At 44.3% G+C, this 24,769-nt stretch overlaps 1 protein-coding gene across 2 annotated transcripts in view; it reads right to left on the minus strand.

Annotated features, from left to right (window-relative positions):
- Positions 1-24,769, minus strand: part of MYL10 (myosin light chain 10) — an 89,047-nt gene that overhangs the window by 46,579 nt on the left and 17,699 nt on the right. The window lies entirely within an intron of this gene.

Raw genomic sequence — 24,769 nt, forward strand, 5'->3', positions numbered from 1 at the left:
TAACAAAAAAATAGATTATTTATGGATAACACTGGAGACCACCCATATAGCAAGAAGAAATGAGAAAAACCAGTTGTTTTCATGCTTAGGGCAGCTATGCATAGTTTGGATCAGACAGTCCTTCCCATCTGACTTCTGTTCTCAGTAAATATTTGTGACTTTGCTGATAAAGCAATGCTGGATTCCTCAGCTGGGCTTCCATGTGGACCATAAGCCGTGGGACTGGACTATAGGATCTCATTCTATAACAAGCTTTCCTGAATAGTCATTTGTTCCATTCTCTATCTTGGGCATGAAAAATCTGTTTAGAAATCAAATGGCAGAACAAAGTCTCCAAATACAGCTGCTTGGGCTGTATTATTGATTGCTGGTGAGGCCCTTGGCAAGAGGTGATAAGGGCTCAAAGGCATTAAAACAATTTTTATTCTGACCTAGATGTGGAAAATAGCAATACTGAAATGCTTTTTTATTTAATATTATATGATTTCTATTTAATGCACATTATCTTTGCTTCAGTCTTGTTTTACTCATGAGCAAAGGACATGACTTGTTTGCACCTGCCCTGCCTGTGCACACCAGAAGCTTTGAGGACCATCACTGTGTGCTGGGGTGTTCTTATGACCAGATAAATGAGCACCAGCAACAACAACCTGAAGGAGGGAGCAGTGTGAGAACGTGCCCAGGGCTGGCCAGAGCTGGGCTGGGGAGCACAAGGAGCTGAGATGGAGCTCAGGGCAGCCCTTGGGTCAGAGTAAATTGTGTGATCAGCCACAGGACAATTTTGGGGCAGGGCTGGTGACTGATCTGAATGTCAGCTGGGGAGAGGCTCACTTTGAGCTCAGCATCACTGGTTTGCCTCTGACCCAGCATTCCACTCAGCTCCAGACATTTTGCAGTGGGATACCCAGAGAATTGTCACCATTTGTCCCCTGTGAATTCCTTTCCATACACCTGCATGCAGCTGACAGCAAGGTTTGACTCCTGGCTCTTCTCCACTCGTTTGCAATCACTACTTTCTTCCCAAAAGAAAAAAATACCACTAAGAGCAAAGAGACACAGGAACACAAGGACGACTTCAAACTTCAGTTTCACAGCTTCTTCCCTTTCTGAACCACAAAATCTCCAACACATCCCTTCTGCCCACAGATCTCAAAGTGCTTTACAAAGGCAACAAATGTCACTGACGGCACTTTACAGGGAGGGAAACAGGAGCACAAAGGGGAAAGTTATTTGTCTGAGAACCCTTCAATAGACCAAGAGCAGAGGAAGGAATACAAACAGTGATCTCCTGGCTGGGAAAGCTGCTCCACAGACCTGCTGCCTGCAGTGGTCACATTTCTAATGCCAACAAAATCTGTGGTTTAGACCCCTCTGACCACCTTATCTTTTCTTCCCCTCCCTTCTCAACATACACATTCCCAGTTAGTCATCATGTGACAGTGAAAGTCCCTTTGGGGTGGATTTATGGGTTTGATTATTAAAGCTATTTTTTCCAGGCCTCTTTCTTAGGTACTGGTTCTGGTATTTAAGAGCTAAATTTTATGTTTTGTGCAAAGCAGGAAGATCAGATGTGTGGGAGGTTCAATGTGTTCAGTAGGTATTTGAGACAACATCTTCTATATAAAGATTATTTCCAAACTGCCCTTGGTGCAAGCTGCAGCTGAATGCACTATTTAAATGCAGCCTTGGCTTTTTTGCAATTTCCTGCCAGAAAAGCAGCTCTCAAAGTGTTTTAAAATAAAAAGACACAAAGGTTGGAAGGAGGCAAGCAGTCACTTGACCTCATCAGGGCTCAGTGCTGGTGTTAGTCAGGCATTTTCCAACTAGAGGGGGTTGGGTTTTCCATTTTTTGGGGTGAGGGGGAGACAGAAAATGCTGATCTCTCAGAACTGAAACTTTTTGTGGGAAACACATCATTTTCACAAAATGCTTGCTGGGAGGAATCCTCCCACCCAGCTTGAGAGTGATTGGGAAAGGATCCCAGCATAGCCAGCAGCCCAGTGGTTACATTCCCTGGTGATGTGGATTTACACCATGTGATACAGGAAAGATTGAGTCGGCTCCAAATAAAGCAGAGCAAGGATTTGACACAATCTTCCCACAGTCATTGCAAATACCCCAACCTCTGGGTCATCCTGTCCCCTCTGCCCCAAGGAATGGGATTTTTGTCAAGTCAGAATCGATCCAACAGGAGCAATTGTGTTGATCCCAGTCAAGGAGGTGTTTTACACCACAGACATGAATGCTGGTCTCCTACATCCTACAGGAATACCCTCAGCATCAGGCTTTGCTGTGCTGGGAGCTGAACCTCAGTTCTGCTTGCTTGCTCCCTCTTCAACAAGCAGCCTTATTTTTACTTTGATGAGACAAAAATTCTAAAATTTCCCCATTTTTCCTAAAACAGATGTTTTGTTTTCTAGCCAGCTTTACTCAGCATTTTCTAGAAGGGAGCCCTTGGTCTGATACCAGACTTTTCAAATGTGCCCAACTTTGGTTTTTCCATTGCAACCAGTTCTACAAAAGGAACCAATATACACAGAGTGAGAAGCATTTTCTGTTACCTCAACAGGCTGTGAGGCTGACCCCAAACTCTGACAATTCCCCAAAGTGGGTTGTTGGGTTTGTTTGTTTAATAGAAGATAAAAGCCGTGCTCTTTCTATTAAAACATAATTTAGAGAAGCATGGCAGGAGCACACATTGGAAAGGTCAGTGGGTTGCTGTTGTACCTTCTGTATGTTGCTACTTCTTAATGGTTTGTTTTTCTGTTCTTGGTCTTGGAGAGAAAGTGGCAGGAATTGTGCAAGGTCCTTGCATAGCTGGAGTCAGATGATCTCTTTGCTACAGCTCTGTAGCTACTGGAGAACTGGTTTCCACTCCCTTCAGCTCCTGACTGCTCCTCACCGTGGTCTTAATTATTACAAAACCATGTGGGATGGACCAGGTGAGTGAAAATAGTGAGGTGTCATCCAGAAAGGTTTCAAATTACCAACACCCATTTTTTGATAGTGTCAAGTTTTCTCCAGCACAGAGAGTAAATAAACTCAGAAAGAAGCGAAAGAAGGGAGAAAGGGGGGAGGGATGATCTGTAAGTGTGCTGAAGGATACTGTGATCTCCTAATATTGAGGGAGGTAGTGGCAGGTTCTCTCAGAAGCCCAAAAAGGTACCTGTGGTGGAGAGAAGGATTGTGAAATACAGACTTTTCCCTCCCTCTTTTTGGCTGAGGCCAATAATTACATCCCTCTTTCCAAAACTGCTCAGGCACACAAAAGGGATGATGCTGACAACAGTTTCTTTAACCTTTCCAACAGTTCCCTTTTGGAAAGAAGCCCTTTCCCAACCCTACCGGGATAAAATAATGCTTTACTCAAAGATAATTCTTCTAAATTGGGATCTGCATTTACACAGAAGTAAGGATGACAATCTAAAGGAGCATTAGCTGAAAGGTGCTGAAGAAAAATAGCATTAATCTGTTTTTACTATGAGAAGGAAAGGAAACTGTACATCCCATGAAAGGCTGACCAGCTGCTCGTGTTACATAATGAATGGGGACATTGCTGATTCAATAAATGTAAGAATACAGAAATTTAGCTACAAAGACAGATACTCTGGTGTCCACATTTGCTAAAATGTATGGCACGAACATACCACATATTTCTCAGTTATTTCTCTTTGCATGCTGGTTTATCTCATAACTTTTTTCCTCCCCGACATTTTTTATAAGCACCAAAGAGGAGCAGCTGGGGGGTAATTAGTGTTCTAGGAAGGAGGAACATCATCTCAGCCACGTAAGAAGGGAAAAAAAGTCATATTCAGACTAGAGAAGAGCGAAGCTTTGCACAGCACCTACTGAACCTGAGTAAGGTTTTAAAACTTAAATAGTCAGCAGGCACATCTCAGCCTGCCTTCAGAAACAGAGCGGCTGCAGCTGAAGGGGGAAGCCAAGCACTAACGATCAGTTAAATACTCGATTGTTTCTTCAGTGACACACCGCTCAGAAAAACTCCTCAGACACATTCTGAGTACATTGACAAAGGAAGAAAACAGCTCGTATAAAACCGGCAGCGTTTGTTAAATGAAACAAAACAAGGTGCTGGGAGTGCAGCTCCATTCAAAGGCACTTCTACAGGGAAATGGAAGAAGTGTTGGGAGAGAGAAAACTGCTCCTATTTCAGACAGACATCTGGAGCTTACAAGTCAGAGCTGGATGTTTATAAGATTCCCTCACCCTGAACTGTTTAATTCCTTGTCTCTTCCTTTGCAGAATTTAGTTCTGGGGGTATAAAATGCTCAACTATTGCACCTCCATTTGGGAAACAGAGACATGAGGAGAAGGGCAGGTGGGCACGTGCTTACATCTGTACATGGATGTGAATCCACGTTGGGCAAACACTGGATTTAGAGGGAAGCTTTGGGATGCCAAAGCAGGGGCCTGATAGTCCCTGAACAAGTAAAGACTCTACACAACAGATACACTCAAAATCTAAATAAAAACAGCATCTATTAGTGTAGCTGGATTGTCTAAACTGTCTCTAGTTTCTCTGCAGGAGAGGCCACAATTTCCCAGGGTTCAGCTCCCATCTGAACAGCAAAACAGACATCCTGGTTTTCCAGAGATAGGAAAAAAATCCTATCACTGCTCCCCATCCTGGAGTGTCTCAGCAGAGCTGCCTGTCTTTCATTTGGGGCAGCAGGGCTCCATCAATTTGCACTAGGCAGGGAGCTTCTGTTTCCAAACAGCCCACGAGGAGAGTTATGACCTGCAAATCAGGCCAGAATATCCTTGGCTCCGTTTCAGGATGCAAATACTGCCTTTTCTCTTAGAAATATCAAAATGGGATGGTCTAGTGAGGAGGCCTTTTCTACCTACTTTGGTTATGGGTCTTTGGAGGGATTATCTCGACTATCAAATAGCTTTTAGTGGTTATCAGTGACCAGAAGATCAATTTACGCTCTTAGGAAATAAATGCAATTCTTGCTTACAGTAAAAAATCAAATGTGCAAGTAGGGAGGAAAAGAAGAGAGAACAGGATTAATAAATTACAATTGTTAGCGAGCACTAACATGTATTGAAAATGGCAAATTCTCTGGAGTACAGCTGAGCTTCTTTTATTCAGGTCAATGACTCCTTTTGTGATTCTCTTCTCCAAAAAAGAGCGTTTTTCAATGATTTATGTATAATAATCTCCACATCAGCATATCGTATTTTTCACTATTTGTTTGTTAAACATGCAGCAAGACTCTCATACTGAAGCCCTTAGCCTTGAAAATACAACTGGGATAAAGGCATAAAAAGATCCATATAAAATAGAAATATTTATTACTAAGGCTGATGTTTATGATTTGACAGGTAGGTAAGGGGGAAAAAATACATCATTTTAGATTGCTGAGTTAAGGCTTTAATGGTGTGAGTTTCAGACAGATACGTGAGGGCTGTTTATTAAGCAAAAAAAAAAAAAGAAAATCATCCATTCACAGGCCACCAGAGCAGGAAACTGCAGTAAGTGTTACAAAAGCAGCTTGTCATTGGTGCCAGTGCTGGCTGCTCCAGCCTGCAGGAGTCAGAGCTGGACAAAAAAAAAAAAAACCCACCCAAAGTTATTTAAATTATTTAGATGACTTGAGTCAGTTCAAACAGATTTGAAAGTTCTTGAATTTGGGGTGTTTTTTCAGAATTTAATTTTATTTTCAGCCATCTCTGCTCCTGTCAAACCTTGATACTTCAAAGTTCTCACTCCCCACTATGCCCCAAGTGCCTGTTTCAAGTGCAGGAGCTGCTGTGCTGATTTCTTGGGGGGAAAAAAGCAAGAAAAAAAAAAAAATCCAGGTGTCCACTTCTTTGAATCTCAACCTTTACAAATTCTTGTCATCCAGTCAAAGAGCAGGACAGAGCCCTGTGACAAAAAGGATCTGATTTCCAGCAGGGAAGCAGAAGGCTGAAATATTATCTGAGGTAAAGGCTGAGCAGGGAGTTTCTTTGTCTGAACCCCCAGCAGTTCTTCCATGGGAGCAGCTCTGACCAGGCTGGAGAAGTCACAGGGAGCCTCAGATGTCCCCTGGTATGAAAGTCACCCTGGACCGTCCCACCAGCAAACCCAGAGCTGGGTTAATTCTCATTTCCACTCTGAAGGTGTGAGAAATGCAGAAGCCACACATGGGAATTCTACACTGGGCAAAATGGCCAGTGTTTCTTTGTTATAGAAAATATATCAATAATTTTAATTATTTGACTGACAGGTGAAAAATCCCAACAGATTTCAGTTGAATTATCTTTTTAACCAGGTCATGCCATACCTGTCCCCTGGTGATACAGAGGATTCCATTGTTTTTTCTATCAGTACAAAAACTTCACCAGTATAAGATCCATTTTCCAAATCCTGGGTGGCATGGACAGACCAAACACAAAGAGGGGAAGGAGAGGGGCAAACCAAGAGATAAAAAAATCAGGTTTCCAATATCTCTCAGCTAACAGATCTGTCCCACCCTGGCCAAGACTTTAAAGGCAACCAAGCCTTCTCACTGGAGCTGTATTCTCCAAATTGACTGGGTACTTAGCAGGCACTGATGTCCATAAATATTTCACAAGGAAAAGAATGCATTTCCCAAGCATTGACTAGCTACATATATTATTTATATGAAACCATAACTTAAGTTGAAAAACAATAAATGCTTCAACAACAGACCTGTTCACAACCTCCTCCATTACTAAGGAAAATGGGCTCTGCCTGTTCCTCAGGATCCTGTAACTATGCAGAAATTCAGTGAGCCCTGCCCAGAAACTCGACCCACAAAAGTGGAGTAGGAGATTGCAGCCACTGCACCAATCCCAGTTAACTTGAAATTACATAGACAAGGGATTAAAAGACACAGAAATTCAGTTACATTTCATATTTGTATTGCACTTTACACTCCTGTTTGGGATCAGGTCTTTCACCCTAAATAAAGGCAGAAAATGCACCAGAAGGAAGCAATGTTCTCACTCATTTTTTACCCAAACCATTGGAGCTCAGGGAGATAAAGGACTGTATTTTCCACTACCATGCCCCCAGCATAGCTCACCAATAGCCTTTTCCAGAGGACAAAGTTGATACAAAAAAGATGAAGGTCAGAAAGATGAGAGATTGCATATTCCAGATTCATGCCAAAACACTCCTGGAGATCTGGGAACTGCATTGAGACTTCCCACTTCCCAAACAACTTCGCTACAAAACTCCCCCTTCTTGGTAAATGATCTTCAGACAGGTTTTTTAAATGGCTGCTTTGTCATTCAACCTGTTCGAGGCATCTCAGAGGAGGTGTAACAAACTAATGCTCTTTTGCCTGAAGCACTCATAACATTAATGGAAGTTAATTCTGCTGGTGGAAAAGGTTTAAGTGAGTTTTGCAAGCTCATAACCACAGCTAGGGAGAAGGGAAAAGCTTTTGGAGGGGAGAAAGTGGCTCAGAAACGTAGGCATTACCTCCACCATTTATGTGTTTACCACTCAGCTGGCAGCTAATGGCCCATGTGTAAACTCGGGATGAAAGTGGATAAAAGAAATTGCATTCTTTGGAACAACCATCCCTTCTTTCAGTGGCACAGAAAAAAAAACAACTCCAAAATGCACCCCAGAAAGCTATTTTGAGTTTGTTCTTTTGGCAAGACACAGAAAGTGCCAAGATAAAGTCAGTCAATTCAGTATTGTGAAGGGAAGGGGGAAAAAAGGCAATAAAAATGGAAGCTCTGGAGACAAGACTCACCTCAGTGCAGACAGCAAGAAGGATATTTATGCACTATTTATACCACTCCAAGTGCAAATTTTGCCTTGCATCGATTACAATGTTTCAAAGATCTCTCTGCAGCTCTGGCACAATTCTAATAATGCAGCAACAACGAGAGGCCGAGGAGCAGGGCACTGCAGCCACTGTGGGCAAGATCAGCTGCAATATCCCTCTGCCCTCAACACCCCAGGGCATCACACACATCCTGACACACACCCAGGGCAGGCTGGAAGCTGCAGCACGACAGAAACTGGGTTAGAGCACTTCCCAAGTGTTTCCTTGTTGCTTCCTTGCTCTTCCTCCAGTCCCTTTCCTGCTCTGGATTGGAGTGGGAGGGTCTGGGTGCTGCTCAGTTTTACAGGGGTGTGATGGGGGCCAGGCCACTGGTCACTGTTGGAGGAAGGAGATGCATTAGTGGGGTGTCACAAGGCAAAGCTGGCTGATGTTCTGCCTCCACTGCTCACTTTGGGAAGGGCCAGGGAAGGAAGGTGTCTCTGCAGTCACTCTGGAGCCATGGCAGGAGTTAGGCCTGACCCAGCCCAGCTTTCCCCTTCACTGAGAGAGAAGAGCACAAATTCCCACCCCACCTGACCACGGAGCCCTCAGTAGAGGAGCCCACCCACTTCTTACAGCATTCCTGGTTTATATGGCAGGTGTGAACTGATTCAGTTTGTTTGGATCCAAGAGCTCTCAGCAACAGACAGGAAGATAAATAACTTTGGGGAAGGGGGTGTTGACAAGCAGAGACTTGTGTAAACTGACTGGAAGGATCAGGAATCTGCACACCCAGCTCCCCCCTCCCCGACTCCTTCAGCAGCCAAAAAGCATCCCCACCATCAGAGCATCACTGCTCTCTGTGCTCCATTTTCCATCGAAAAGACATTTCAGGGAAGTTCTGCTTTGGCTGAAATAGCCAACTTGCCCTCTATACCTGGTCCTTCCAAGGTTTCTGCCAAAGAGGGTTTGGGATACACTCAGCAGGAAGATGTGCTGTTTCCACCTCCTCACTAAACCCAGACTCCACAGCCTCCATTGCAGTTGGTTCTTTGCCCCAGCACCACTTTGCCACAGCAAACTGATCCCACCAGCTGGAGGCAGAGAGGACCCAGATTCCTTGAAGGGATTATTCAGCCATGTGATCCTGGACAGCACACTCTTGGATCAGAATGCATCCCCAGTTTGGCTTCATCAAAACCAGCATCAAACACACCTCCAGGCAGCTATTTTCTCTGATTTCCGCAGCATTAATATATCAGTGAGCACCTTGTAGGCCTGAGTTAGGCCATGGAGAAGTTCCCAGGAGTGTTCTATGTGTGCAATGTCTGTATCCATGTACAAATGATCCGGATGTTTCAAGCTCATCCTCAGCACAGAAGAGCTGATTTCACACCGAGTAAAAGGATGACAGCAGGGCCATGTCCAATCCAACCCCTCTCTACACCAGTCTCAGGCAGATATGGATTTGGACAGGCTGCTTATGAAGGCCTGGCAAAGGAAACCCCATGCCAGCAGTGGGATATCACACTCAGCTCTGTCACCGAAGGGCTCACACTATAAAACCTTCATTGCTCCGATCCGTGAAGCAAAATGACAAATGGCTCCAGTCAAAAGCTCACAGTCAGGACCTAAATCTTCCACCACCCCCTTTCTGCGTGAATTCATTTGAGGTGTTCCCTGAGATAAATTGAATTTTGCATTCTTCCAACTGCAAAAATAGGTTGGTCTAGTTATTAAAATAAATATATGGAGAAAAAAAAATGAGAAGATGAAAGAGAAAGGAAATACTGGTGCAGTCAGAAGTCAGAGTTATGCTAAAGAATCACAGTGGTACTGAGACACTTGGTGCTATATTTTTGCAGGGGCAACAAAGAAGAAAGGGAAAAAAAGGAAAGAAAAAAAGAAAAAAATCCCATACCTTTTCAGAGGGGGTCTTTCTGAAGAGAGTTTGAGGTTGAAATAAAAGCAGGTGTCATAACTTAAGTTGCACTGCATCAGCTGACTGACTTCATTGGGAGCAAAAAGGGCCAAATTTTTTTAATTTTCTGGTTATACCTGCAGCAGTTGCAGGACAGTCTCTGAGCAGTTTGGGGGGGTTGTGCCTGAATTACAGATTTTGCCCATCATGGTCAAACTACCTTCCTTCTGCCTCTTCCACAGGGCTCCATTTTCCTCTAACAGACCAAGTTCAGTCCTGCACAAAAGACATCAGAAAATCTGAATTCTCCAGGAGGCTGTGGTTGGACTTCCCAGGACACAGGCTGGAATGTCCTTCTGAAAGGGTCACCATTACCACCTTTCTTGTTGAATCACTTCGTACTGGTCAACGTATCTACCTCCCACCAACACTTCAGCAAGAATTCTTATTCTCCTCAGGCAGTAAAAAGCCAAAAATACCAGATACCAAATCTTCAGAGGCTAAAATTGAAGAGATTGGTACCTGCATGTTTGTATATCTGGGCTCCTGAGACTATTAAGCAGCAATTACCACTTTTTTGAGTCTTCCATCATCTCAGTCACCCACCAGACTGGATCTCTTGGGCTGGCCCCTGTGACCTGTTTAGTAGAATATTTTATTTTCTGACAGTTGCAGATCAAGCTCAACTGGAACTATTTACCAGACTTGGGGAAGAAATATTTGAAAGATGAAGACTTTTTAAATTAAAGCATCTGATTTATTTTTTTTTTAGTGAAAAAGAAAATTAATGTTTCATTTCAAATCAGATCAAATCAAGCATTTTATTCTGCTTAAACTTTTCACTGATTTTTTTTTTAATCCAGCCAGCAAACCAAAAACATATTATCATTATTTCCACAGTGCTGCTTAGATTTGGGCACCTCATAGATTTCAATGCACACAAAAAACAATCAAGTGCCGTGTTGTTAACTCTGACCAGCTAATTCTTAGTTCTGCAATAGTGGATTTTTTCTTAAAGCTCCAGCTTCTTGAATCATGTGATTCTATGGAAATCCCAGCTTGCTTTCCCACTCCAAGTGGAGGTCTGATAATTTGGGTTGCAAACATAATAAGCTCACATGGTGAAGCACTAAAAGCCCCAAACGAGCAAAACATGTATTTTTCCATCTTACTGGATTTAAAATCAATCTCATAATATGGGGCTGATGTTATTCGTGACTTTTGAACTCTTAGGGTAGAGACTGTTACAAATGACTTTCCAGGAGCTCTGGAGAAAGATACTCCATCCTTGGGGTTTTTGACCCTTGTCTGCTCCTGCCTCCCTCCCCGTGTTTTGAGGAAGGAAACCATCAGCCAGCTCAGCCCCAACCCCTACAAACAGCAAGAGTTAATTTGGTGCAATGTATCTGAGTGTAGTAACTGATTACATTTTTCCCCAAAGGAAACTTCAGTTAATTTGGTTAGTGACTCATATGCCAGGCTGCCAATTACAACACAGATGATTACACACATAAATTCACGTCGGAGTGGCTCAACGATCACAGGGAGGGGAAAAAAACCAGGGGGGTGGAAAAGAAGAAGAAAAAAGAAGCAGAGAGGAAAAAAGGCTCCTCTTTACCTTCGTGGGACTGGGGGTGGGTAAACAAACCACCCTGCAAGGTGCTGGGTGCCCACCGAGGCCACTGGAGACCGAGTGCCAAAGCCTGGGAGCCTGGGACATGCCAGCCCTGGAATGGCAGGGTCTGCTGCCTTTCCATTTGGGATTTTCATTGCAGAAATGTGTGGCACGCTCTCTAAAAGATTGTTTGCCAGTATCGTTAGAGGAATCCATATATACAAAGAGAGCAGGAAGGAGGTTAAATGAGCAGTGCTTGGCAGTACATCAGTAAATCATTTAAAGATAACCTGTGCATACCAATACACCCCCCAAAAAATCCAATTAAAGTAACGTATTACAAACCTAGTCCCATTTCTGAAGTGTTTTATATTCCTGAGGAGGAGTGGGAGAGGGAAAGGAAAGCACCAGGACAAGGAGTGAGAGTCTGATACTATCACATGAGGAAAGCCCAGGCTAGGGATGAGAAGAAAATCCCTCCCTGCCCCATCAACTGGCCAATGCAATCGATACCAAGGGGGGCTGGCCAGGCTCCTGAATACATATGTTCAGAGAAAATTAGACTTTGCACTTAAAAGCAATAGGAAGCTCTGACACTGGTGCAGAGCATGGGAGGAAGAAGGTTTTCTTTCATCTTAAAGGAAAGATACTTCTCTGGCCTAAAATGTGTTCCTCGCCAGACATCCCTGCACATGAACAGCTGCATATGTTCCCTCCATCCAGGGGCAGCAGGCTGCCTATAGGATAATTCATGCACTTCCTTGCTGGAGAGGTTAAAATCCTTTACAAACAGTAATTAAGCTCCGTGGCACCGGGGTACTATTATACCAGTTTTACAAGGGAATAAAAAGAATGTGGCAGCGAAGTGATTTGCCCAAGGTCATCCAGCAAGGCAGTGGCAGAAACAAGTACTACACGCAGATGCCTGGTCTCCCATCCTCACCTCTCACCAGTAGGCAAGTCCCCTATCTTGGCCTTTATTAAATAACCATTAGAAAATGTATTAATTTTAATTTGGAACTATGTAAATTGACTCTTTCCCAAAAGACGGCAATTGGCTGTTAAATAAATACCGAGTGATTATTACAATCATGTTTGCTGACGAGTGGATCATCAGTGTAATGTGCTGGGTTCAATAAAAAGGTTATTGCCTGTCAAATAAACAGGATGAGCTGAGCCTGGACTGATTCAGGACATATCCGAGTCACCAGGACTGGTGGGAACTGCAGCTGCACAGCACCTTTCAGAGGTTGAGTTTAAGCAATTCTTGCAATATGTAGATAGAAAACTGGCACTGCCAAAGCAGCACTAATTCCATTAGCAAGATAATCTTAGGTCAGATCCTGGCACCCTAAACTTGATTATGAGGGTAGTTAAGTCCCACTGATTTGTGTAAAAACGACTGAGTATGTGATGATGTTCTTAATGAGGGGAAAAGTTGTAGAAATAATTCCTGTAGTATGAAAGGGTGGGATGATTTTAGGATTAGTGCTAAATTAGGTCGAGAAGGAAGCTAAGGATCTTGCTTCTGTTTTTATTATAACTCAGCAGAAGGAGAGAGCTTTAAATGCAGTTGAATGGTCAGATTAGGTCTTTCAGAGAGGTTGTCTGGACACAGAGGAAGCTGTTTCAAACTGCCAGTTTCTTTTATGTTTTTCCAAAGTGTGAGTTTATAAGAATAGTGTTTGTTCTCTGTCAGACAATCAAAGATGCATCAAAAAGATCCTTGTACCCTGCAGAACCGATTGCCATTGGCAGCCACACACTAAGGCAAGCACCCTGCCAGTAAGTAGTCATTTGTTTTTAGGCTGCTCCACTCGGCCAAAGCCGGGTGGAAGGACATTATCCCACTAAACCCCCGTTAGTCGGTGGAAGCAGCAGCGCTGGAGCAGCGAGTATCGCCGCGGTCCCACAGCAAACACTGCTCTCTGCAAAAGCGCAGAGCCAAACCTGCAGCCGCTGCTACTTGTGCTAAATGCACAATTTTTTTTTTTTTTTAAAAATGGGCTTTTCCAGCCGCTCTCCGGGCCGGAGCAGTTCCCAGGGACGGCACTAGGTGGTGGCAAGCCGCTGACAAGGAGGGCGAGCGGGGAGCGGAGCCGCCACCGAGGCGCTGTCACCTGACAGCGCTGCGCTTGTGGAAAAATGGGCTTGATTTAAACACCTAATGCCTCCCATTAAGAGCCAATATCCTCCCTATATGCTGGCATGGAGCAGCGGCTGAGGCGTCCAGGACAAGTTGTACCGCAGGCGTTGCTGGGAGAGAACAATTCCTACCACTCTTATCTGCAGACCTTACCGAGATGTTCTCTTCCCCTTAGTGTTTCCTGAATATAGTTACTTTTTTTCTTCCCCCCACTCCCCCAGCCCGTTTAGGATTTTGCTACTGGAAACAGCTGAAGGTTGAGACATGGGTTTTAGAGGATACGGGCTCTGCTCGATTCCGAGGGAGCCAGTTTGGGAAGCGTGGAATGTGTCTCCTGCACCGACGGCAGCGCAGCCGCGCACGCACACCCGCACTCGCACAGGCCAATTAGAATGTTAATAATAATTAAGTGTCTTACTCCTAAGACGCTCCTACACAGGGGAATGCTAAAGTGCCAGTCAGCTCATTTCATTACATGCAGGCAGACACCTCTCAGACCTCGTGTATTTGCTAAGGGAGCGATTCCAGCTCCGGCCAATCTGATGCCAGATGATCTGCTCAGCAAACACATTAGAGCAGCAAATGTGGATCAGAAAAAAAAAGTCCAGCTGTGGCAGCTGAGCTCCGCCTTTCGTCCCGAATAAACACAGGGGGAACCCTACAAATTTCAGGTTTGCAGGGGTTTGTGGGAGTCTTTATCTCGCTTGGGTTCACACGCTGCAGAGCGGCTCCATTTCAGATTGGAGATAATCCCCTAATTAAACACAAACTCAGCCTTAAGCTGCGTGGCATCTGATTTCTACCCCAAAAATCAGAACTGGACACAGACTTGCTAGAGCTGTTCAGCTTGTTCAGCTCTGAGATTACACTGAAGTGGACAGCAAGGGCTGGCCCAGAGGTCGCCTTCCATCTGTCTGAGCCACGTGAGTCACCACCTTCCTCATCCTCGTCTGGCTCACAGCTGACCACAACGTGCTGCTTGTTCACAAAACAAGCTGTTTCAGATGTTTCAGCTGCATCTTTTGATGGGCAAGGGGACAGAAGGTTAGCAAGAGGGAATGATGGGTTTGGAAGGAAGAGTTCTTGGGTTCAGGGCTTGCTCTCCTGGGAGCATCCAGGAGGGAGCTGGGAAGAAAAGCTTGGACATGGTTCTCATGAGCAGGACCTTTTGAGTGACTCTGAAGAGTGAATGTTTCAACATCCCTGGCTTAAAAGGAATGGATTTAGCATGTTTCTGATACCAGAAATGTTATGGCTACTTTTCACCCAAATCTCTACTTTCAGAAAAAGAAAAAAAAAAAAAAAAGTGAGGCAAGAAGCCAAATCCCCAAGAGTAGGAAAAGAGAAAGCCCTGTTTATTCAGAGCTCGCTCCAGATAAAGCAGATACAAAATAAGTTAAAGCAAGACTGAGTCATTCACATTTCCAATAAATTAAAGGGGAAAAAATCCCCTCATTTTTCACTCTATTTCACATCAGAGAGCAATCACAACAGACTACTCACTTAACGCGGTGATGACTTTACCCCTGCCCCCGAGGGCTTTCTCTGCCTCTCTTGCACAGCTCTGGAAATTATCACATTTGCCCCCATTTTACATGTCTCCCCACATCCCCTTTGCCCCGTTCCAGACACCTTGTGTTCACTCAGCTGCTGCTTTCAGTTTCTTTGTACAATCCTTTGACTTTTACCATCTGTGAGAGAAAAAGCCACAGCAACCCCTGTATCTGATGAGACGTGCAGGACACGTAACACCACCCCCGAGTGTACATCTGAGTTCACCCAGATTCAGTTTTCCCAAACGATCAGAAGTCTGAGCAAAATCAAGCCAATCCAGCAAGTGAAATCCTGCAAAGAACCAATGAAGGTCCCTCTGGGTCCTGTTTCCAGCTTCTCCACAGATAACCAGAGGGGATGCTGCTGGCCCAACTCGCTGCTGTGGTGAAGTCTTGCACACCCAGCTTCAGTTTTATCTTCAGCCCTTGGGAAGTAAAAAGCCAAATGAGGAATCTAAAGTGAGGACTCAGCTTTCTGTTGAGCTAGAGCTCTTCTGAGCCACTTTAGAGAGGGGAAGTTTTGTTAAGCCATGAACAGGTACTAATGACTTCTATTGTGGAAGATCAATGGGAAGAATCATTGCACTTGGGTTAGGAGGGACCTTGGAGATCCATTGTGCAAACTCCTGCTCAAAGCTGAACTAAAGGTATAACACAAGACCTTGAAATGGAAGGGAGCTGATGTGGGGACTTTTCTGGGTAAAGGTCTTTGCAGAGCTTTTCAGAAATTCTTATCCAAACCGAGCAGTACATAAAGAGAGTTTGCTCTAGAGCAGAGCAGCTGCTCTGTTACTCAATAAAAAAATTTCTATATTGCATTGCTGGTGTGCACCAAGCTTCTAAAAGCATTACAGAGGGTGAAATCAGAAGTGTATGGTGGAAACCAGAAGGGAAACGGTTGCATTTGAGTTTAGCACAAAAACCCAATTATAATTTCACAGGAGAACTGAGGGAAAATAGAGTAAACTCCTACACTGATCTTACTGCTTGGAGATTCTGCCACAGTGAGGCAGAGAACCGAGAACAACCTGGAGACTTAATGTGGGTATTCACTCCCACAGGGATGCTGCTGACTGACTTCACTGGAACTATATTTGAGCAGAATGTTTCAGATCTCCTGCCCACTTTGTACGAGATCAAATTCCATCCACTCCCTCGTGAACAAGAACTTCTGCTTTCTCAAAAATTTAATTACAAATTTTAAACATAGAACAGTAACTAAACATGCAAAAATAAGTTTGAATAACTTCAGATGATTTGCACTGGCATTACTCTGCACACCCAGACTTTCAAACCGGGGAAATAATGAGGTGTTCTTGATATCATTTTCCTCTGAGCTGTACAGTAACAAACAAATCTGTTTGATTGTTGTTGAAGGCAACAGTGAAACTGTATGAGAACACCTGAAAATGTAAGAAGTATTGGAAAAGTCAAATAGTCTGAGCTTTGTTACTCACATTTGGCTAATAAGACTAATGTTAGCTTTTGGACACATCACCCTCTATAAATTACAGGAAAATTAGCTGGGCAATTAGGTGGAAGCAAAATAAGCATCCTCATGTTCTGTAAAACACAGCAAATTATTTTATAAATGAGTGTTTGATCAAATAATCATCTGATCTTGAGAGCTGTGCAATCAAAGTTTTCAATCAGTTCCCCTTAGCTGCCAAGACTTCCAGAATCACGGAAGCTCTATCATTTTGTCAGCCTCCAGTGCACAGAGATGTTGAGGCATGTCCCCACAAGATGATCATCTGTCTGACTAGCAGTTAAAGCTATTAGATGTTACTTTTTACATTAGCTGAGAATTGCCCAGTTGCAGTTCTGAAGTTTGTTAAGGATGACAGAGATGTGCATGACAGACTCGCAGTGATTAAATGCCTCTTGGATTTATTTCACAATGTGCTAAACGTTCCTTGCGATACAATCTTAAAATTAGAATGAACCGATCTTGTACCTACTGAAGTTTATGACATGATGAATTCTCTAGAGGGTAAATTACAATGAAACACTGAGAGCAAATTACGTGGTTATAAATGTAGCTCATCCAAAAACACATCATGACAACAGCGATGAACTCTGTGCAGTCATTCTCGTGTCTGATGTCAGCAAATCTGACTATTTTCACCTGATACAATCACTTTCGCTGAGGGGGGGAAAGCAGGCGCCACAGAAGAGCTAAAGTTGTACAAAAAGCTGAACTGGGGCACTTTGGTGGGAAATTGTCTCTTTTAAATGCGAAAAATTAAGTGAGGTGTGTGTGCGCTTCACAAGCGCTGAATTTGGACGTGGTGCTTTGCAGAGTCCTGCTTCTTTCGGTTTCTCAGAGTTTGTGGAATTAATTATGTCCATTTCTACCTCAATTGCAGAAGGGGAACAAATAATTTCCTTGGATAAACAGACTTGAACAGATTACAGTAGACCACAAAGTATTGATTATGTTAAGTTTGAACTTCAAATTAAGGCACAAATGAAGGTTAATTCCAGTTATTCACGTAAAGAGTCTTATGACTTGCCTTAAAAATGTATTGAAAAAGTATCAAAATGGTCATAAGTACTATTTTCAGCAACAAATTGAAGTCTACAGGGCTGAATTGTATATTCAAGGGTAGTAGATGTGAAGATTAGGAGAAAAAAATAGACGATTTGCTAAGAGAAATGACATTTCTTTAAATTGCCCCTTCAAAAGGGCATTCTCCCTTAATCACAGAGTTGTTTCCAAGATGGGTGATCATCCTGCTTTGGATGCAGAAGACAGGCAGTAGTCAGAGCCTCACTGTGCTCAACTAAGCCCAGCCACAAAGCCTCCCTTGGTTTGTCTCAGTCATCAGCAAAGTGAAAATGTGGGTCTGACTGCCAGGCTACAACTGCAGACAGGCAAGGAGGGTTTAGTCCCACCTGCATTACCACTGCTCTGTGCTGGGCACATCCAGCTCAGCTGGATGAGGGACTGGATCCAGAGCTTCCCACAGGCAATGGACTGTTGTGTGGTGTCTGCCATAACCAACCAAATCAGCTTTGGCATGGTCATCACTACTGGGAAATGGCCATCACCAAGGGGTCAGGAGACCTGCCCTGTGCTCTGGATGTATCACTGCATTATTTTAACTTCCCTCCAAGTGATCAGGATGTGGTTGCTGTATTAAATTTGCTGTATGATCATACACATACATAATTTCAGGACACTGTGCTGAATTCTGAGCTCACAGGGCCACAGAAACAGACCCAGTTGTGTTCACACTTCCTCCAGAGCTGTGGAATAAATTTAAATCAGAGAAACTGAGTCCCTCTTTGCAGTAAAACCAGAAGAAAAAGCCAGTGTGAAGAGAGTTGGGATAAGCTGGGATCTTGGGCTTTACTGTCTCCTGAAGGTTTTAGCTTGCAGAATAGACACCACTCAGGGAATTCAAACTCCTGACAGGCTCCAGTACTTTGAAACAGCTCCCCAAGTGACATTATATCCCCACAATGTCACCAGGGGCTCTCCAGCTGGGACAGTGTCTCACTAAGATGGTGTGACCCATAGAACTGTCCTGCTTTCATCTGTGAGCTTGACCACTTTGAAAGACACCCATGAGAAGTTCCTGTCTTTAGCAGCCAAGTGGACCAAGGTTTTTCCACATACCTCTTCAACACAATGCTTTGGAGTCAAATGCTTCTGGTATTTTAGTGTAAGGCTCTAGGAAGCTTCATATGATTGTGTTTCTCTTTTAGTATTAGCACATACCCACACCCAGCACTTCGTCTTCTTAAAATACAAACGTGTACATGTACAATAAAAATGTTGACAAGTTGTAGTCAGAATCTGAGAAGTTTTAGACCTGAAAACCTGTGCACCTAAAAAAGGATAAAATATGCAATAATTTCTGATTCCACAGCCTGACCATCCATGTGAGGATGCAGAACAACAGTGCAAGGGGATGTGCTCCAGAATGTCAGCTGGCATCAGCAAAGGTGTTGTGGATACTGCAGAGCTCTCCTGTAAGACTGCTGACTGTTTTCATGGCATCACATGAAACACAGAAATAAATAGCTCCTCTCCTATGATCACAGCATGAAAGTTTTGCTTTGCTGTCTATCCCTTCTCATTAAAAGCATAAAACACAACGCAAGACAGGGATTAGACACAGAGCAGGCAAACGCAACAGAGCCACAGGGAACAGCTCAAGGAGGAAAAGGATTGGCACATGGGCCAATAAAGCCAGTCCTGGTGTCAGCTGCAAGTTGCACCCTCAGAAGGCAGAACTGAATTTCACTCAGAGAACAGAGGAACAATAGGCACAGGCTCCAGACCACACTGGCCTGTACACCCAGTTCCTTCTCCAGAGCCTCTGTGCAGGTGTTAAAAGAAGACTCTCCCCCAGCAAGCTGTCATAAAACTGTTGCTTTTTCTTTTCTAAAGTCCTCTTAAAAACAAGCAGGCACACACTCTTTTCCTGTGAAGCAAGTTTAGGTTTTTTCCTATTTAAATTACAAACACATCAGAAGTCTCTCTCACCACAGCGCATCCTGTCTTTTCTCTGTCTGACATTTAGAGTACAAACTCTTTAGGGCAGGCTCTGTCTTCATTTTTTTTATGTCTCTTACAGAGCCAAGACATATTCTCAATGTTAAACAGTAAGTAGAAAAGGCCCATACACATATACAAGGTTACATGATATATGCCTGGCTTATCTGTGGTATACACATGATATGGTCAGTAAAACAGGTCTGTACAAGAAAACTCTCCTTATACACACAACCAAACAGATCCTGGCTTGTGTGCTGGGGCCTGCACACATGGCACAGTGTATACAGGAGGCCCTTGTAAATGTACATGTATACACCTGATTTTTGAAAGTCTCCACGATGCCTTTAGGCCGGGAGGAACAAGGAGAAGCAAAGAAAAAGAGGGAAGACACGTTGTCTTCGGCTCAGGTCCTCAGGAGCGGCTCCGAAGGTGGGAGTGACTCAGTCACACAGACATTGTGCACTGGACTGTACATGTGAGGAAAGGTTGAGAACTCCTGCTCAGAGTGACCCCTTTCCTGGGCAAAAGCAAAGCAAATGCATCTCTCTCAGCAGTTCCCAAGGACCAGCTCCAGTCAGGCGCCGTGGTGACATCAGCCCGGCTTTCGCAATTATTTAACCTCTGTCTTTCAGATCAGCAATGAACCAGCAAGGGTGACTAATACACACATCAGCTCTGCAAAGTTATCAACACACCAAACAGGGTGCCAGCCCTCAGCAGTGAACTCTGCTTTCATGAATCTGTGTGGTTTGGATTTGGGGAAAGACTATATGGGATCAAAGGTAACGTGTCCCTAGGAAGCTCTGTGAGCCATGGCAGTGTCAGTCCTTTTGCCAGGAAGATGCAGAGGTAGCAGATATTTGCTTTTCCTCATTTCCGTGTGCTGGTTTGCACTACTCCCCTCCAACCCTGGCTCCTGCTCTCACTCCCCAGACAAGCACAGAAAAAGTAGCTTCTCTTAACAGACATCTACAATAAACATGCCGATACTTGAGATGTAAACGGAGAGACTGGCGTTGTAACAGAGCCTCTAAATCAAGCCCAGGACCTTGTTAGCATAATTAGTGATAGGACTGGCATCTTACAAGATCCAGGACGGAAAATGGGAAAATAGCAATAACAATAAAAAAATACAGTTGTATCCTAGCAATTGCTGGGATGATTGCTGATGGTTCAAAAGCAAGTCATATCTTGCGTGAGACAGATACATTTTATATGATGTTTAATCTCACAGGAATTCTGCCGGAAATGCTCAGAAGCTTGTTAGAGGAAAATATGAGAAGCTACTCATGTGAACAATAAAAGATTCTTGTGTGGAGGAGCTACTGTGCCTCCCATCCTCCTAATAGGTGCACATCTTACAATGACTAGCATCCTGAAAAATAATGCTGCATCCTCTGCTCCCATCTGCTAATTTGAAGCTTTGGAGAAGGTGACAGTACTCGTCTTCCTCCCAGCTGAAACTCAGGTGGGATGGAGAAACACAAGGGAGGGGATTTGTTCAGGATCACCTGGAAGTCAGTGGCAGAGCCAGAAATAGTATCTCTCTGTAAGGTCCTTGAGAGCACTAATAAGTTTTAATGGCCCTAATTAGTCCGACCTGCAGCCTCCATCCTCTGCCCATGGGTCTGGGAGCCTCACTGAAGCTCAGCCCTGGGTCTTCAGCCACCACAGGAGCAAAGCTGAGGGACTGTCTCCAGCTCCCACACAGACCTGCTGGTGCCTGTCCATGAGCCTTGTTGGTCTTGACCCCCTGACTAATTTCCCAGCTTGACCTCAGGCCTCCCTCATCACTGTGGACCTGCCTGCTGATAACTGGGCTGGGTCTGACCCTGCTTAGCCTTATTAGACCTGATCCTGACCTCTGGATTGACTTCCCGGCTTGAGGTCAGACCTGCCTCGTCACCACAAATTTGTCTGATGATCTGGACTCCTGGTTGAGCCTGACTGCCACTCCCAGGCCTGCCCTGCTTGCCATCCTTGAGGGCTGTGGGATGGGGCCCCTTCCTGGTGAGGACCCTGACCTTGCAGCCACATTATCCCTGTGAGTTCCCCATCTCTTTGGGAGCTGATGGTCCTTGCTGCACCCTGACATTATCCTACTAAACCACCTTGTCTCCATAGCACCAAGGGCAGGAAAAGAAACATCACATGTATTGATACATTTGGGGAACAGAGGTAGAAAGAAATTAAGGTACAAATCAGACTGGAATTCTTTTTTCTGTGTCTTCAGCATGTCCTTCCTCCCACTTTACACTATCTGCCCCAACTCAAGGTAACAGCAAAAGACGTTGAGGGGCTTATAGGGAGAGGTTCATGTTCTGCATCAGTGTCCCTTGAGAATAATAAATCTTGGATGACAGGAGTAGAAGCAGGGGGAATCAGGTATAAACAGAAGGAAGTGATCCCAGCAGAGGGATCGAGATGACAGGAAGGAAAGGCAAGGCCTGGGAAGGAGAAGCACTGTTAGATTACCCAGTGGGGCAGAGGATGCAGAGGATGCAGTTGCTGCTTGTGAGGACAGATTTGTGTTGGGCTCCTGCAAAGCACTAGAGCAGCTCCAGTATTTGGGGCTCAGAAAGGCAAATGAGTTCAGCACCCACTGGACAGTGAGATGCACAGAGCTCACAGCAGAGAGGGCCAGGTTGTCCTTTGCCTGATGTTAGAGACATTCCTGCATAACTACAGCTGGATCTGGCATCAGATCTTAGCTTTCCTGAGAAGTTTGGTTTGGAATGCAGCATTCCAGCAGGGTTTATCGTGCACTGGGGGACCTCGGTGTCTGGAGCCCTGACTCCATGTGTGGAGGGCAGAACAGCTCATCCAATAGTTTGGTCTCTAACTGTATTTGGTCTCTCTTAAGTTAGTCTTTTCATAGAGAACAGCAGGAATTTCACGTACAACTCATGCTGAGGTTAAAAGGCAGCAATTGTCTAAATCTTCATATACAGGCAATTATTGGCCTTTTAATTTGGAAGCTAAAGGAGGTGACTCAACAGAAAAGGGTTCAGGCTGAGTCAGCAAGGTCTTTCCTTGGGAGTTAGATATACAATAGGAAAGCAAAATAACTTAGAGGGAGGAAGGAAAAAAAATGTGTGTTGTGGAGGTTGAGGGTATGGAATGCACCATGCACCTTTTCCCACAGATTCTCTGCCTTTCCCTTTTCCATTCCTGAGACATCCACGTGCAGCCTGTGGAGAGATTGTGCAGAGAGAAGAAAGAAGGTAACACTTTGTACCTCTGTAGCATCTGATACCTCAGGTATCTACAAACCTCCTCAGACACTGCTCACCTATCTCCACACAACGGCTCTTCTATGAGAACTGGACCTTGCTAGAAGTTTATTTTAATTTGGAGATTAGAAATCTCTGACAGCCTCACAATTCACAGTGCTGAAGTAAAGACCAGGATCCAGGCTTTTAGAGGAATGGATGTAGTGAAGGAAAACTGTGGATTACACCTCTCTGGGGTCCTGCAAGTGGCTAATTAGCCTAGAGAAGCACAGAAACTCTCTTAGTCTCTCCCTGTTGGAGGCAGGCCAAGGGAGTCTGCCTTATTCTTACATGAAGTAGTACCTGAAGAAAGATCAAAGGATGAGACCAAGATTTCATGGCTAGTGAATCAGGCAAGTCTGCTGAGGGTTTTGATAGGATCTTTACAATAAAGGGAAAAGTTCTCTGCTAGTTATGGGATATTAATTTCCTAGATTTTACTATTATGAGTATTAAATTCCTTGGGTCAGTTGATGGTTCTATAATTTCATCCTCTTCACACGGGCAAAAAACTGATGCAGATGTTTTCAAATGAGCTGAGGGCTCGGGTATTATTTCTGAAATGTCATTTCTGAGATTCCTTCCCTTTCAAAGGGATTTGGGAGACTCACTTGGGTGCTTTGGAAAACGTTACCTTAAACAAACTGTTTCCTTAAGGAGTTACCACTGAAGGCAGTGAGCAAGTCTCAGTGTGGTGAGTAAATGCTTTTAGGGACCAGCCAGCAGAGATGAATGTGATCTATTGCTGCCCCTTTGCCCTTTCACCACAGCACTTTGAAGCACTCTGTAATCCTAAAGGTAGGACGAATTTGCTCTCCTTCTGTCCATCCCCACCCTGCTATGGGAAAGCAAAGAATTATTATGACAATTGGGCAATTGTAAAACGGAGTAATTAAGTGATTTGCCAAAGGCCAGGTAGCCAAACTGGGGAACTGAACCTTAAGCAGTGCAATTCCTGCTTCTCCTTCGTATCCGATACACACAGACCCTGCCTCTGGAAGGTCGGGATATTTCTTCCCTGGGGAAGATTTAATTTCCTCCTTTGAATGCTGAGGGAGGGGCCCCTCTAAATCACAGGTTAGGCAGGCACTCAGGTGAGTTAACACCATGTACTTCCCTGCACCATGTCTTGGAGGTGTAGTTAGATGTTATTACATGTACTGCTCGAGCTCCTAGAGGTCTCTGCCAAGAGCAAGCCCCATTGTGTTGGACACTGTTCACACACAGGATGAGAGTCCCTGCTCCCAAAGAGCTTTAATATTCTTTGATATTTCTGGGAAGCGTTTCATGAGAGAATTTCAACATAAAGTACAGGGCCTGATTATTCCTTTTAACTTAGATTACACCAGGATAACTCCACTCACTTCAGTCCATACCTGTCAGAGATGAGACTCCAGATCCATTATGTTGCAGCCCCTCTTTTTAAAAACATTGGAGCACGTGTAACAAATAATCAGGAAGTGAGTGGGCAGTTAGCATTAATTGTCTCCATGTCACCATCTTTAGTTGCTGTTGTGGAAACACAGCAAGGCACAGCAACTGCTATTTCAGTGCAGAGAGCCACCCCTGAGCCCCAGATGGTGACCAGATGATCCTTCCCTCTTATGGACCATAGATATGCTTCCTATCCTTAGTATTTGACTTCTGCATGCAAGGAGTGCTCACCTAAATCTGCCTGCCCTCCACAGCACCTGGGTGCAACACAGGTCCCTTCAGGAATCCAGTAAAGACCCAGACAGAGCGTAAACAATTTGTGAAAAAAGCACAACCTGACTCAATTAGAATTTCCTCCATGAATAGCTCCCTATGTCAGAATTTAAGGCCCCAATTCATAGGGAAATCTGGGACCCATTTCCTCAGGAATTACTAGTTATTTACGCAGAGAAAGTACTGCATTCTGATTTTGTTTTCTGGACAGTCTGGGGTGGGCTTTACGCTCACGTGAACAGGCTGGATTTGTGCTGGGCTGGCAGCAGGGAGATGTGAGGAGATCTGTAC

The sequence above is a fragment of the Lepidothrix coronata genome, unplaced genomic scaffold (assembly GCF_001604755.1).
Source record: "Lepidothrix coronata isolate B3197 unplaced genomic scaffold, Lepidothrix_coronata-1.0 Scaffold154, whole genome shotgun sequence".
NCBI lineage: Eukaryota > Metazoa > Chordata > Aves > Passeriformes > Pipridae > Lepidothrix > Lepidothrix coronata.